Source organism: Papio anubis, chromosome 12 (genome assembly GCF_008728515.1).
Source record: "Papio anubis isolate 15944 chromosome 12, Panubis1.0, whole genome shotgun sequence".
Taxonomy (NCBI): Eukaryota; Metazoa; Chordata; class Mammalia; order Primates; family Cercopithecidae; genus Papio; species Papio anubis.
The window spans coordinates 22,097,013-22,111,108 of record NC_044987.1 but is presented as its reverse complement, the minus strand read 5'-3'; the positions used below and the strand labels follow the sequence as shown (position 1 = coordinate 22,111,108).

At 46.3% G+C, this 14,096-nt stretch overlaps 1 non-coding gene across 1 annotated transcript; it reads right to left on the bottom strand.

The window, feature by feature from the left end:
* Positions 1–9,341: 9,341 nt before the first annotated feature.
* LOC116269964 lies at positions 9,342–9,448 on the bottom strand. The gene has a single exon (XR_004177754.1). It is a non-coding gene; the product is annotated as a U6 spliceosomal RNA (small nuclear RNA).
* Positions 9,449–14,096: the final 4,648 nt, after the last annotated feature.

Genomic DNA, 14,096 nt, shown 5'->3' with positions numbered 1-14,096 from the left:
AACATACACATGGTACAAATTCAAAAGGCACAAAAGAGATACAATAAAAGAGTAAGTCTCCAACTCATAGCTCTCCCCAGCCAGACAGATCCCCTCCTTGAATGTAGCCTCTGTTAATAGTCTCTTGTGTGTCCTTCCAGAGAGCTTTTGCACAATGAATATGTATGTATGTGTATGTGAGTTCTTTCTTTTCACACAAATTTCAGCACACCGCCACTGTCCTGGGCACTTTTCTTTCAACACTTAGCAATGTCTGTTGAAGACCATTCCATGTATGGGCTCATATAGATCTGCCTCATGCCATTCTATTGGACGGAGGACATTGCTGAGTTAACCAGTTCCACACTGGCAGACTTTTAGGTTGCTTCCAGTATTTTGCCATCACAAGACATACTGCAATTAATATTCTTTCTTGTTGGAAGAGTTTCTCAAGCTTCCATAACTAGATGTGGAATCGCTGGGTCAAGGAGTATATGCATTTGTAAGTTTTCTAGTAGTTTCCAATATGTGTTTCCAAGAGCTCACACGGCCTTCACTCCCACCAGCAGTGGGATGAGAATGTCTGCTGCTCACACCCTTGTCAACAAAATGTGCTACCAAACTTTCGACCTTTTTGTTTTTAGGGGTCATTCATATTCTTTTTAAAATTTTTTTTTGGTACAAACTCTCGATCTGTACCCTAGGCTGGAGTGCAGTGGTGTTATCTCGGTTCACCACAATCTCCGCCTCCCAGGTTCAGGTGATTCTCCTGCCTCAGCCTCCAGAGTAGTTGGGATTACAGGTGTGCACCACTGCACCCAGCTAATTTTTTGTATTTTTAGTAGAGATGGGGTTTCACCATGTTGGCCAGGCTGGTCTTGAACTCCCAACCTCAGGTAATCTGCCCGCCTCAGCCTTCCAAAGTGCTAGGATTACAGGTGTGAGCCACGGTGCCTGGCTGCCATTCATATTCTTTTAAATGAAGTCTCTTCACTTTCTGTGGAGGAGTCTCTATCACTTTCCCTCACTGATTGGAAGGAGTTCTTTATATATTGGGGAAAGTAGCCATTGCCAATGGCACATCATTTGCACCACCTCTAGAGCTGCCTTTAGTTCCAGTCAAGAGGGGTCCTTGTCTTGGCCCCACTCTGGCCTCCCATGGGCTTACAGTTCTCTGTAGGGTATGGAACCAGTAGAAGTGCTCCCTCTTCTCAGTTACTCTAAGGATACACAAGACCCTGGGATTTCCAGCTCAAACAGCCCCAAGTCCATTAACTTTCCCAGGTCCATTCTCTGGAGAATGGATTATGCTGCTAGTGCACACACTCCTGGAACTGTTGGTTGTGTATGTGTGCATGTGTGTGTGTGCGTGTACAGAGCATGGACATGCACACTGCATTGCTCACAAGCAGGTGTGCAAGGCCCCTTGAGATGGAGATAATGAGACGGAGACAGGAGTGGGAGAAAAGGGTAGCTGGGGCAGGCTCTTCCAACTACAATACCGTGGTGTGGAACCCTAAGGAGTCAAGAATTCTAAAGTCCATCCTGGCTTTCCAGGTCATTTTGAAGGCCTATTTTGTCAAGGAAGAAGAACAAAAACATCTTTTACTTAATGGTTTATTAACTTGATTTCTAACTTCTAAATGTGACCTGTAACACATGGGTCTCCATTTGTAATCTTGCCCTGGGTCCTGCCAATGTTAGGGCAGGCCTGACCACTTCTCCTAGAGTCAGCAGAAACTATAGGGCATCCTGGCATTTATTTATTTATTTATTTAGATGGAATCTCACTCTGTTGCCCAGGCTGGAGTGCAGTGGTGCGATCTTGACTCATTGCAACCTCCGCTTCCCAGGTTCAAGCAATTCTCCTGCCTCAGCCTCTCAAGTAGCTGGGATTACAGGTGTGCCCCACCACATTCAGCTAATTTTTTTTTTTTTGAGATGGAGTCTTATTCTGTCACCTAGGCTGGAGTGCAGTGGCATGATCTCGGCTCACTGCAACCTTCTCTTCCCAGGTTCAAGCAATTCTCCTGCTTCAGCCTCCTGAGTAGCTGGGACTACAGGCACACAATGCCAAACCCGGCTAATTTTTCTGTATTTTAGTAGAGATGGGGTTTCACCATGTTGTCCTATTTTTAGTAGAGACAGAGTTTCACTGTGTTGGCCAGGCTGGTCTCTAACTCCTGACCTCAAGTGATCCCCCTACCTTGGCCTCCAGTGCTGGGATTACAAGCGTGAGCCACCCCCCTTGGCTAATCCTGACATTTATCTGCAGGTTATTTTGGCATGAAATCGCAAGCCTTCAATGCATCATGTATTTCAGAGCTTGAAGGAAGTACAAGAAAGTCATTCTCACTTTGGTCAGTTGACATTTTATCCCTATTTTATAGATGGGACGACTTAGGCCCAAGGAAGTATATTGACTCACCCAAAGGTCAGCCTGATTCTTCCCTTTTTCAGTTCCTATGATACATTTGCTAAGGGTTCCTGTGAAAACTGCTTAAATATCCAGCATTTTGTTTCACAGTCAAATCAGGTAGTGATCAAGTCTCAAGCAAGAGAGAATAAATATGGCTTCAAATGCAGGATCACACTGGATTTCACAGCCGACTGGAACTGTCTGTCTTCAGACGCAGCCTCCGTATGACTACATTTCATAACAGAAGATCCTTCTTTTTGATTTTCTCTTGTGTGATCATCTGGAAGCACATGCACCAGAGAGTTGGAACAGCGCCATTAAAAATATTTATGTTGGTGTGGAGTTGTTTGCATCTTAGCCTGTGTGCTACACTAATAGCACAGTGGCAAACATGACATTTTCCCCAAGTAATTATAGAAACCAGCAGACATTTACAGGGAGTTGGCTGTTCATTGACATGGGAAGCACAGCCTCACAGAATGGGAGTTCTGGAATCATGGTAGCATGGCTTTTTAACCCAATTTGTGCTTCTTCCTGGCAATGACCAGAGGCCCTGCAGAGAGCCAGGCACTGACTTCAGGCCTGGAAAACAGCCCCAGGTGAAAGGTACTCACAATCTCAGCAGGTGAACTGAGAACACTGTGCTTCTCCTGCCACTATCCCCTCCCTCCCCTGTGCTAAATGGAGTCTCCAGACCTGTGTGCGTGTTGCGGGGTATGGCAGGGGACGTTCACAGATAGGACCCGCCTCTTCAGGGAGATTTATCACCTGTCACAGCCCTAGACCAGGCCTGCTGCAGCCTCTGAAGGTCCCCACTGCCCAGAGAGGCCAAGGGGGCAATGTCCATGGGGGATGCTCGAGGCAGAGTGGGGGTGGGGGCAGACAGGTTTAGGCCCAGAGACCCAGACATCTTGGTCCCTCCATGCCAGTCACTGTTTATGTTCTCCACTGTCATTTAGGGTGGAAACGGTCTCTGCTAAGGTACTTCCCAGGAGGATGCTAAAGTTAGATTTCCCTCAGATGCACTTCTAGTCCTTCTTGTTCCTAAGAGGAGAAACTGGGTCACACTGGAATCCAGTTAATTTTCAGCATGGTGTGGCAGAAACATTTCAGAGTCCAGAGTCAAACACCAAACAGACTCAGGACTGAGCCTGCCTCTCCCTCACCAGCCAATCAATTTCTCTGAGCCTCAGTTTCTTCCTCTGTTAACAGGGAATGATAATGTCTATCATTTAAAAGGAGGTGATACAGGATGTGCTGACCGCAGTTTGCATTGCTCAGTAGCTACTGTTTTTAGAACTCTATAGCGCTAAAATATTTTTAACTTTACAAAGCACCATCCCTCGGCTTCTCATGAAGCCTCAGAGCTATGCTGGAAGGGAAGAAGGGTGGGTATGATCCCCCTGTGGCGGATGAGGAGGATAAGGCTCAGAGAGGTCTTTACAATTTAATGTGGCAAATATTCTTGATCATCTGTTGGGTTCAGAGCGCCAGACCTTCCACACGCAATTCCTGGCCTTGAGAAGTTTATAAGCTAATGAGCGAGGATGACACGTGCAGTCAAATACACGCTCACCGAGGGGAGGAACTTTGGCCTTGCTCACTGCAGGATCCTGAGTGGTCCATAAAGGTTTGTTGAGTGAAGGTGTGGCATGATTCTAATGTGAGGCACAAGGAAGGGTCGTAGCAGATTTACACACTCAGAAGAGGGAAGTGGAATTCCAAGTAGGAAACACGGGAGCGCTTCCAGGAAGCAGTCACATTTGGTCTGGGCTTTGAAGTGCTGGCTGAATCCCGACAGGCTGAGATGGGAAGGAAGGATATCTCTAGAAGCAGGAACAACAGGGGTGAAAGCGCTGACCTGCCAATGTAGGCTCCATTAAGGAAGCATGAGCAGTGTGTCTTGGCTGGAGTTTGGGGTGTGTGATGCCCAAGTTGGGGCCAGTAGTTTGGGAGACCTTATGCCCAGGTTACCCAGAAAAAGTCCCACTTTATGACTTTTGTGGATCAATGAACAACTGTTAATGATTCCTGGTGTCCCTTTTTACTTTCAAAATTGTTCCAGTTTGAAAGATACATCATGTGCTCACTCTGTGTATAGTGAGAGATGAAGTTAGGAGGAAGACTTAGGAAGGGATTAAGGGAAGGAGCCCAAGGAGTCTGGACTTAAACGCTTGGCTGGGGTCCCGCACTCCCGTGTCTACAGCAGCCATGATGTGGGTGAACAGGTGAAGCTGGTGGGGTGGGCAGCTGCTGCGACCCAGATCCGGCTGATGACTCCAGGTAGACATACGGACCCTTGCTAGCTTTCCTGGTACTCGAGACAAGCCAGAAACCTGAAGTTTTATATGCATTTTCTGATTTTAAAATTATTCAAAAATTTAAAAAACACTACGTAGGTCAAACAAAACCTATCTGCACACTGCGTCTGGCCTGAGCCCATGGGTCTGTCCCTCTGCTGGGCAGGGCGGAGCTGGGGGAGATTTCTGAGGAGCGGAGTGGCCTGGAGAGAGCTAAATATCCCCATCTCCCAGGTATCAAAGTGGCGTCAGGAGGCATGATGTTAGAGGGAAGAGTGCCAGTAGGTGCTCTTTGCCACAGTCCAGCTGGGTCATAAGGCACATCTGAACAAGGGTGGGGCAGTGAGGATGCAGATGGACAAAAGATGCCAGGCACCTGGCAGAGGCCTGTGGGGCAAGAAGCTGGCCCCTGCCTGGGCCTGGAAGGTGTGGGGGGAAGGGTGCCATGAAAATGAGGTGGGAGGCCTCCAGTAGGTTTGTGGCTTTCATGCTGTGAAAGTCACAGTCTCCACAACAGGCCACAGGGTCCTTGGGCCCCAGCCCCTTGAGGCTTTGATTCTTCCTAGGGAGATCCTGCCTGGAATTCAGCAGCATCTCTGGTGAGAGAGGAGAGCCTGGGAGCTCTGGTGGTGCTAGCACTGGAGGCTAGCTCTCTGCGCAGGGAAGCCAGCTCCCTCTGAGTTGAGCCGGTCACTGAGCTGGCTCAAAGGGTGGAATGACGTGGTTTCAGTCCCAGGGAGGTGCACTGCCTTCCCAGGCAGCCTCTGGTGATGCGTGAGGAGCCCATTATAAGCTTGATTAACTTATCTGGGGGACATATGCCATCTCTGAGCCTTTACCAGCAGCATTTATGGTTCAGAAGATACTTATTTTTTCTTTTTTAGAGAGCAGGTATTTCAGATAGCTACAAACACAGCCATCTCTTCACTGGGCCGCTTCCTGCCACCACAGCATCACTCGGTGATTCTGAGTCAATGGATAATCCGAGACATTGAAGTTAGAGGTGGACTTCTTATCCTGGGGCATTGAGCAAGGGATGGGTCAGCAAAGCCAAAGCCAAGCCTGGAAGGAAGTGGCACAGGGGATCCTTTTTCTACTCCCTGGCCCCATGTTCACCCTCTCATCGCACCCGCCTCATGCCTCGCTCTTATCCATCAACTCATCTACCTGCCTCCCTCATCAGGCCATGAGCTCCTTATGGGGAAGGAGCGCATCTGCCTCATTCTTTATCTCAGAGCCAGCACAGTGACTACATCAGGGAAGGAGCACAACAAATGCGTGAATTAGCAGCAGCAGCGGCAGCAGCAAACACTGATTTTTATCAAATGCTGGTTACCTGTCCAAGCCCTTTACAAATCCTTTACTAAGTCTCATTTTACAACTATTCTGTAATGTAGATACTATGTTGTGTCCACATGAGGCTTAGCAAGGTTAGGCATTTTGCCCGTGGACACAGCTAATAGAAAGAACCATGTGGACTGAGCTTTTATCCAAGAAAGCCCACCGCCACCGAGGAGGCGTAAATAAATTGTGAGACTCAGAGTAAAAATACCTTTGTGACATCACTTCCTGAGTCCTTCTTGCTCAATGCAGTGGTTACAGCTCTAAAGTGCTTAGAGTAGTGCCTGGCCTACAGTAGCCACTAAGTAGCAAAGGTTAGCTTTAGGCAACCTGGAGGTCCTGGAAAGAGGAGAGACGAGAGAGACTGGGGACAGGAAAGGAAGGGGGAAAGCAGAAGGAGACAGAGGCAAATGTGTCAGTGTGGATATCTAGCCCTATTTCTAGAAGCTGGGCTCTGGGGTGCCCCACTCAAGCATGAGGCCTGGTCTGCAGCTTCCAGCTCAGGGCCTGGTCTCCAGCTTCCAGCTCTGGGAGGGACCTGGGGCTGAGAGGGGATGGCAGAGCATCCATCTCTGGAATCAGTTGGTTCATGAAGCCACTGTGTTTGGAGGAGGCAGAGCCCCATCTGTCCAGCTGGCTGAAGCCAGCTCTCCGAGGAGTGTGTGCACTTCCCTGCAGGAGTGGGTACGTGTTTTAGGTTTCAGAGAATGACCCCCACGCTGGCCCTACACCAACATCAGCCATCTCCATCGAGCCCTGCCAGAGGCTATGAAGGGATCTGCATAAGTGAAAAGTCCATTCCTGTTTCAAGGTGCTGAAAATATAGGTAGGAGGAAAAGATATGTGAATAGAAATTTGATAATAAGGATTTAAAAGTTCAAACTGAAATCTCCAGGTGACGATGAAGAGGACATCAGGACGTTGCAAGCTTCACTGCCCTGCAAGTGCTTCAGGCCAGGGTTGCTGTAGGAATTCAGCATGGAGGGACCGTTGTACCTGGAGTTAGATGGGTGGAGTTAGGATCGCATTTCTTGCCTCGCTTGCTGGGTGAACTTGGACACGATTACTTAACCACCCTGAGCTTCAGTTTCCTAACCTGTAAAGGGGACGTAGGATACAGGATGGGGCTTGAGCTGCATCTTTCACTATGAGGAGAGTTTGGTGTGTTTGTCATCACAAGGTAGATTACAGGGTGGGCCATCACAGTAGAGAAAATGCTTGCAGGAGGGAATGTTTGTGGTGTTTTGGTCAAAAGTGCCTGTAAACCTCTGATTCGGATGGGGGTAAGAAACATAAAGTTGAATGGAAAGTTGATTTGGATGTTGACATTATGGGGGTCCTTGAATTCCAGGATCCTAGTAATAGCTATGATCACTTAGCTAGTAGCATGGGCTGAATTGTGACCCCCTAGCCACCCTTGGCCAAATTGATATTTGAGCTGTAGCCCCCAGTACCTCAGAACATTACTATATTCGGAGGCAGGGTCTTTATACAGGCAAGTAAGGTAAACTGAAGTCATTAGGGTGAACCCTGATCCAGTATGACTTGCATCCCTTCAAAACGGGACTAGGGCACAGGTGTGTACAGAGGGAAAACCACGTGAAGACGTGGGAAGAAGATGGCCATTTACAAGCTGAGGAGACAGGTCTGGAACAGATCTTTCCTTTATGGCCCTCAGAAGAAACCAATCAGTTGACACCTTGATCTTGGACTTCCCAGACTCCAGAACTGTGAGACATTTCTGTTTGAGCCACCCAGTCTGCAATATCTTGTTATGGCAGCCCTAGCAAACTCACAGAGCTAGTGTAAGCACTGTACATGTATAATTTCATCAATTGCAGTGGGAGCATTCTTTTCTTTTTTTTTCTTTTCTTTTATTTTTTATTATACTTTAAATTCTGGGATACATGTGCAGAATGTGCCGGTTTGTTACATAGGTATACACGTGCCATGGTGGTTTGCTGCACCCATCAACCCATCATCTAGTAAATCTAGGGCAGACGTCTTGACTCCTTTTTCCCCTGTCAAATAAGGAAAGTTCTCTTATAACTTTTAATCACAATCCATCATCCAACCAGGACCTCCAGGTTGCCTAAAGCTATTCATTATCATTAATGATAATGAAATACCCATCATCATTAGGTATTTCTCCTAATGCTATCCCTCCTGACAGGCTCTGGTGTGTGATGTTCCCCTTCCTGTGTCCATGTGTTCTCATTGTTCAGCTCCCACTTATGAGTGAGAACATACAGTGTTTGGTTTTCCATTCCTGTGTTAGTTTGCTTAGAATGATGGTTTCCAGCTTCGTCTATGTCCCTGCAAAGGACATGAACTCGTCCTTTTTTATGGCTGCATAGTATTCCATGGTACATATGTACCACGTTTTCTTTATCCAGTCTATCATTGATGTGCATTTGGGTTGGTTTCAAGTCTTTGCTATTGTGAACAGTGCTGTAATAAACATACGTGTGCATGTGTCTTTATAGTAGAATGATTTATAATCCTTTGGGTATATACCCAGTAATGGGATTGCTGAGTCAAATGCTATTTCTAGTTCTAGATCCTTGAGGAATTGCCACACTGTCTTCCACAATGGTTGAACTAATTTACACTCCCAAAAGTGTAAAAGCATTCCTATTTCTCCATATCCTCTCCAGCATCTGTTGTTTCCTGACTTTTTAATGATTGTCGTTCTAACTGGCGTGAGATGATATCTCATAGTGGTTTTGATTTGCATTTCTCTAATGACCAGTGATGATGAGCTTTTTTTCATATGTTTGTTGGCTGCATAAATGTCTTCTTTTGAGAAGTGTCTGTTCATATCCTTCGCCCACTTTTTGATGGGGTTGTTTGTTTTTTTCTTATAAATTTGTTTAAGTTCCTTGTAAATTCTGGATATTAAACCTTTGTCAGATGGGTAGATTGCAAAAATTTTCTCCCATTCTGTACGTTGCCTGTTCTCTCTGATGATAGTTTCTTTTGCTGTGCAGAAGCTCTTTAGTTTAATTAGATCCCATTTGTCAATTTTGGCTTTTGTTGCCATTGCTTTTGGTGTTTTAGTCATGAAGTCTTTGCCCATGCCTATGGCCTGAATGGTATCGCCTAGGTTTTCTTCTAGGGTTTTTATGGTTCTAGGGCTTACATTTAAGTCTTTAATCCATCTTGAGTTAATTTTTGTATAAGGCGTAACGGTACGAGTCCAGTTTCAGTTTTCTGCATATGGCTAGCCAGTTTTCCCAGCCCCATTTATCAAATAGGGAATTCTTTCCCCATTGCTTGTTTTTATCAGGTTTGTCAAAGAAAAAAATATGAAATGCTTCATGAATTTGCGTGTCATCCTTGCGCAGGGGCCATGCTAATCTTCTCTGTATCATTCCAATTTTAGCATATGTGCTGCCGAAGCGAGCACGGGAGCATTATTTTCAGTGTAGAGTGGTTGCAGTTTTGAACTGACTTCTTGGTTTGGTTCCTGGCTTCACCATGTATAGCTTGGACATCAAATGCAGATGATGACGGCAGTGGAGGTGGGGTTGGGAGTGGCGTGTGATTGGTAGGGAGAGTTACTTAGAACTGAGGCAGGAGGCCGGGCGCAGTGGCTCATGCCTGTAATCCCAGCACTTTGGGAGGCCGAGGCAGGTGGATCACCTGAGGTCGGGAGTTCGAGACCAGCCTGACCAACATGGAGAAACCCCATCTCTACTAAAAATACAAAATTAGCTGGGCCTGGTGGCACATGCCTATAATCCCAGCTACTAGGGAGGCTGAGGCAGGAGAATTGCTTGAACCTGGGAGGCGGAGGTTGCGGTGAGCCGAGATCGTGCCATTGCACTCCAGCCTGGGCAACAAGAGTGAAATTCCGCCTCAAAAAAAAAAAAAAAAAAAAAAAAACAGCGGAGGCAGGATTAAGCCATACACTGTCTAAAGTGCATGCCCTGGACTTGGTCTCTGAATGACATCCATGAGCCCTGTCATCCCTGGAAAACTTCTTTACTGGTTTTACCTGGATCCTGACCCAGATCTCTCTATAATTTGCCACTGAAGTGGTTGTTTTTTTTTCTTTTTCTTTTTTCTCAGTAGCACCTGCCTGTGATGGCTGTGCATTGGTAAGTCCTAAACGTAGCCTGCATGCTCTGCTCTGCCGTCCTCAGCCCTCTGTCCCCTTCCCCAGCTGCCATGACCAACTTCCCTGTGCATAACAAGGTGTTAGTGATCAACTGGGTGATGGGGTGAGGGAGGAAGAGTCAAATGGGATTGAACAGTGTTGAGTCGATGTGAGCAAAAGAGACATCACTAATGGAGGAAAAATGATATGTAAGATGATATTACACATGGCTTTTTAAAGCATAGGGGACTGGTGGTCAGTAAAGAACTGAATGCAGTCAGAATAAGAAGATCGAGTAACTTCATTGACTTTTAAAAAATACATACATTTTTAATAGTGTTCTTCATTTAAAAGTAACATTTATTTTAAGCAATTGAGAAAATTTCTCTCAGAGAAGTGAAAAGAGAGAGAAAAAGTTTACACATATTCTGATCACAGAATAACTGGCACACTGAGCAAGTGGAAATCCCCAAAGTGTAAACAAACAACCTTCAAACTATTTTTCAAACTGTTGTTCAAGTTGACTCAAACCTGCTCTCTGCCTGGTACTGTTTTGTTCCTTTGGTAAATCTAGGGCAGATGTCTTGACTCCCTTTTTCCCTGTCAAATGAGGAAAGTTCTCTCATGACTTTTAATCACAAAACAAACTCTGTCAGTAATTTAATTAATTAATTAATTTGTTTATTGAGATGGAGTCTCACTCACTCTGTCATGCAGGCTGGAGTGCAGTGGTGAGGTCATGGCTCACTTCAACCTCCACCTCCCTGTTCAAGTGATTCTCCTGCCTCAGCCTCCTAAGTAGCTGGGACTACAGGTGTCTGCCACCACACCTGGCTAATTTTTGTATTTTTAGTAGAGATGGGTTTTCACCATGTAGGCCAGGTTGGTCTCAAACTCCTAATCTCAAGTGATCTGCCTGCCTTGGCCTCCTAAAGTGCCGGGATTACAGGTGTGAGCCACCGCGCCTGGCCTCTGTCAGTGATTAAAATGTCCATTCTATGTAGAAGCAAAATTCAAGATGTAAAATTTCTCTGTAACAAAGACTGACAACTGTCCACCAAAATCCATTTTCCCTTATAATAAAAGTTCTAATCTCATGGCTGGCCAGCAGACTCCATTTCCCAGTCTCCCTTGCAGTTAGAAGTGGCCATGTGACTGAGGTCTAACTAATGGAATGTGAACAGAGGGATAGGTTTCATTTCCAGGCCTATCCCTGAAACACTTCCCATGTGTGCTTCTTCATATTATCTCCTCTTTCTGGTTGGCTGAGATGGGAGTGATCCACATCTGTCTACAATTTGCCACTGAAGTGTTTTTGTTTCTCAGTAGCACCTGCCTGTGATGGCTGTGCATTGATAAGTCCTCAACGTAGCCTGCATGTGGGAGCTATCTGTTAAAGATCATCAGCCTGGTACCCTAACTGTGTGGATGAAGCAAAGCCCACTCACTGCCTTCCCTACTACCCTAAACTGGCACTTTCCTGTACTGTTACATGAGCAAGAAACAGACTTGTACTGGGTTGAGTCACTGCATGTTTGGGACTGTTTGTTACTACAGCTTCTCACACTCTAACTGTTATGTTCTCCAGCTGTGGTCTGTGTCAGGTTAAAAGCCTGCATTGGGAAAAGGAGGCATAATGAGCTCTCTACTATCCTCCTTGGTACCTCCTCATCCCATCCTTAATCCTATTGACTTACTAACTGCAGTTTCTGAACTCTGTAGGGTGGGTTGGAGCATAGAAGAAGCGGGAGAGGCAGGAAAGAGCTTACTTGGCTGGGACTGTCATGATCTTGCTGTTTTGGTGCCCTCATTGTTTTGGTAGGCATTCAAAGTTGACCCTTTTTCTTGTGGGTTGCTTTTGTGGGGTGTGCTGGATATCTTTATTTGTCTCTCCAGAGCCAACCTCTCATCCTCCTTCACCCTGCTTTGTTTCTGGGGCTGGCGCATGTAGAATGTATCAAAGGGCTCCCTTACCTTTCAGTGTCTGCTTGAGTTTGGTGAGTGGGAGTCCCAGGCAAGAGTCTGGAGAGAATCAGGGGAGAGATGCTGGGGTAGTTATTCCTCTGGTTCCCTCCCTGTGGGGTTGACATTGTCTGGCTGCATCTCTCCATTGAAGGTTGCAGCTCCCAGCAGGTTCTCTGCAGACAGCCCCCTGGACCTGGGCTCCCAGTTCTGCCCTATTAGGATGCTAAGGCTGTTATTAGCTTCAGAACACTGCACTATTCCCCCAAGGTCTTCTGTCCCACTCACAGCTTCATACATAATCTTTTTATTAATCTCTCCCTGAACAATCTAATTTGAGTGCCATCTATTCTGCTATGCCCCCAAGATGCCCTCACCTGAAACATCCAACAGTGTGCACTTCTGGTGATGTGGGTGATGCATCTGCTATGCTGCAGCTTATAATTTGTCCCTCGGCTCCTGAGCATTCTGTGATCTGTCCTTTCCAATTGCTTCAGAGAAATGGGGGCTCAGAGATGTTCTGTGACTTGCCCAGGGCCCCAGAGTTAGTGGGTGGTTGAGCTGGTGCTCTTCTCCCTGCCTTGTGCCATCTGCATTACCAATCACTTTCCCAAAAACAGTTCTGCCAGGCTGTACTCCCACCAGCTAAAAAGTGAAATAATCCTATTTTTCAGCCTGACTCGAGTGCTACATGGATAAAAGAGTGAGTTGATGGAGCTGGCCTTGGGCAAGCTCATTCTTCCGGCATGTGGACAAATGCCTGACAAGATGATTATATCAGGAAGTTACAGGAAGGAGATGGAACAAGCAATTTAGGCCTGGATTCTGCTGTGCTCTCGCCAAATGAGATAGCCAGGGACTCAGTGAGAGGAGGTGCCAGAAAGGCGCCCTCCGAGCAGGTAGGTGTGGCCAACTGGCCATGTTTGCAAACACTTCAACTTGAGAGGAGGCTGCATCTGCCACCACCACCTCCTCCCCAGCCCTAAAAACATTGTATACTACTTGGGCATCTCTTGGCAAAGGCAGCATTGACTCACAGCAGAGGCAATGTGGGATGTGGCCATTGCTCTCTTGCCTGACGCCCCCCAGAAAGCAAAGCTCTTGCCAGCCCCTCAGCCTGGGTTTTCCCCAAAGCAAATCCAAGTGGATCCAACTGAGGCAATTGCAGGCATCAGGAGTTGCTCCCCCGGGGGGCCTTCTTTGACCCCACCCATGGACTGGGTACTGCTCCTAGATGATTTCATGAGGCCCTGTTCTTATAACCTCTCTTATTTCTTTTATTTATTTACTTATTTTGTGAGATAGGATCTTACTATGTTGCCTAGGCTGGAGTGCAGTGGTAAAATCACAGCTCACTGCAGCCTCAACCTCCCAGGGTTCAGGTGATCCTCCAGTCACAGCCTTCCGAGTAGGTGGCACTACAGACATGCACCACCTTGCCCAGCTAATTTTTTTGTGCTTTTTGTAGAGCTGGGGTTTCGCCATGTTGGCCAGGCTGCTCTCAAACTCCTGGGCTCAAGTGATCCGCTCACCTTGGCCCCACAAAGTGTTGGGATTACTGGTGTGAGCCACTGAGCCTGGCCATCCTTTATTATTTCAACAAATGTTTATTGAACACTGACTACTGTTGACCTTTCGTATCTGTGGATTCTGCATTTGCAGATTCAACCAACCTTGGATTTAAAATATTTGGAAAAAATACAAATAAAAAATATAGTATAACAACTATTTACATAGCATTTACATAGTATTAGGCATAATAAATAATCTAAAGATGATTTAAAGTGTAAGGGAGGATGTGCATAGGTTGTATGCAAATATTACATCATTTTTTATGAGGGACTTGTGCATCCTTGGATTCTGGCATCTGTAGGGGATCCTGGAACCCATCCCTCTGGATACTGAACGGTGACTGTATGTGCCTAGGCCTATGTTAGAGCCTCGTTCTAAAATTTAGATTATCTTGTAAGTAACCCTTGTTACCACTGTTTTG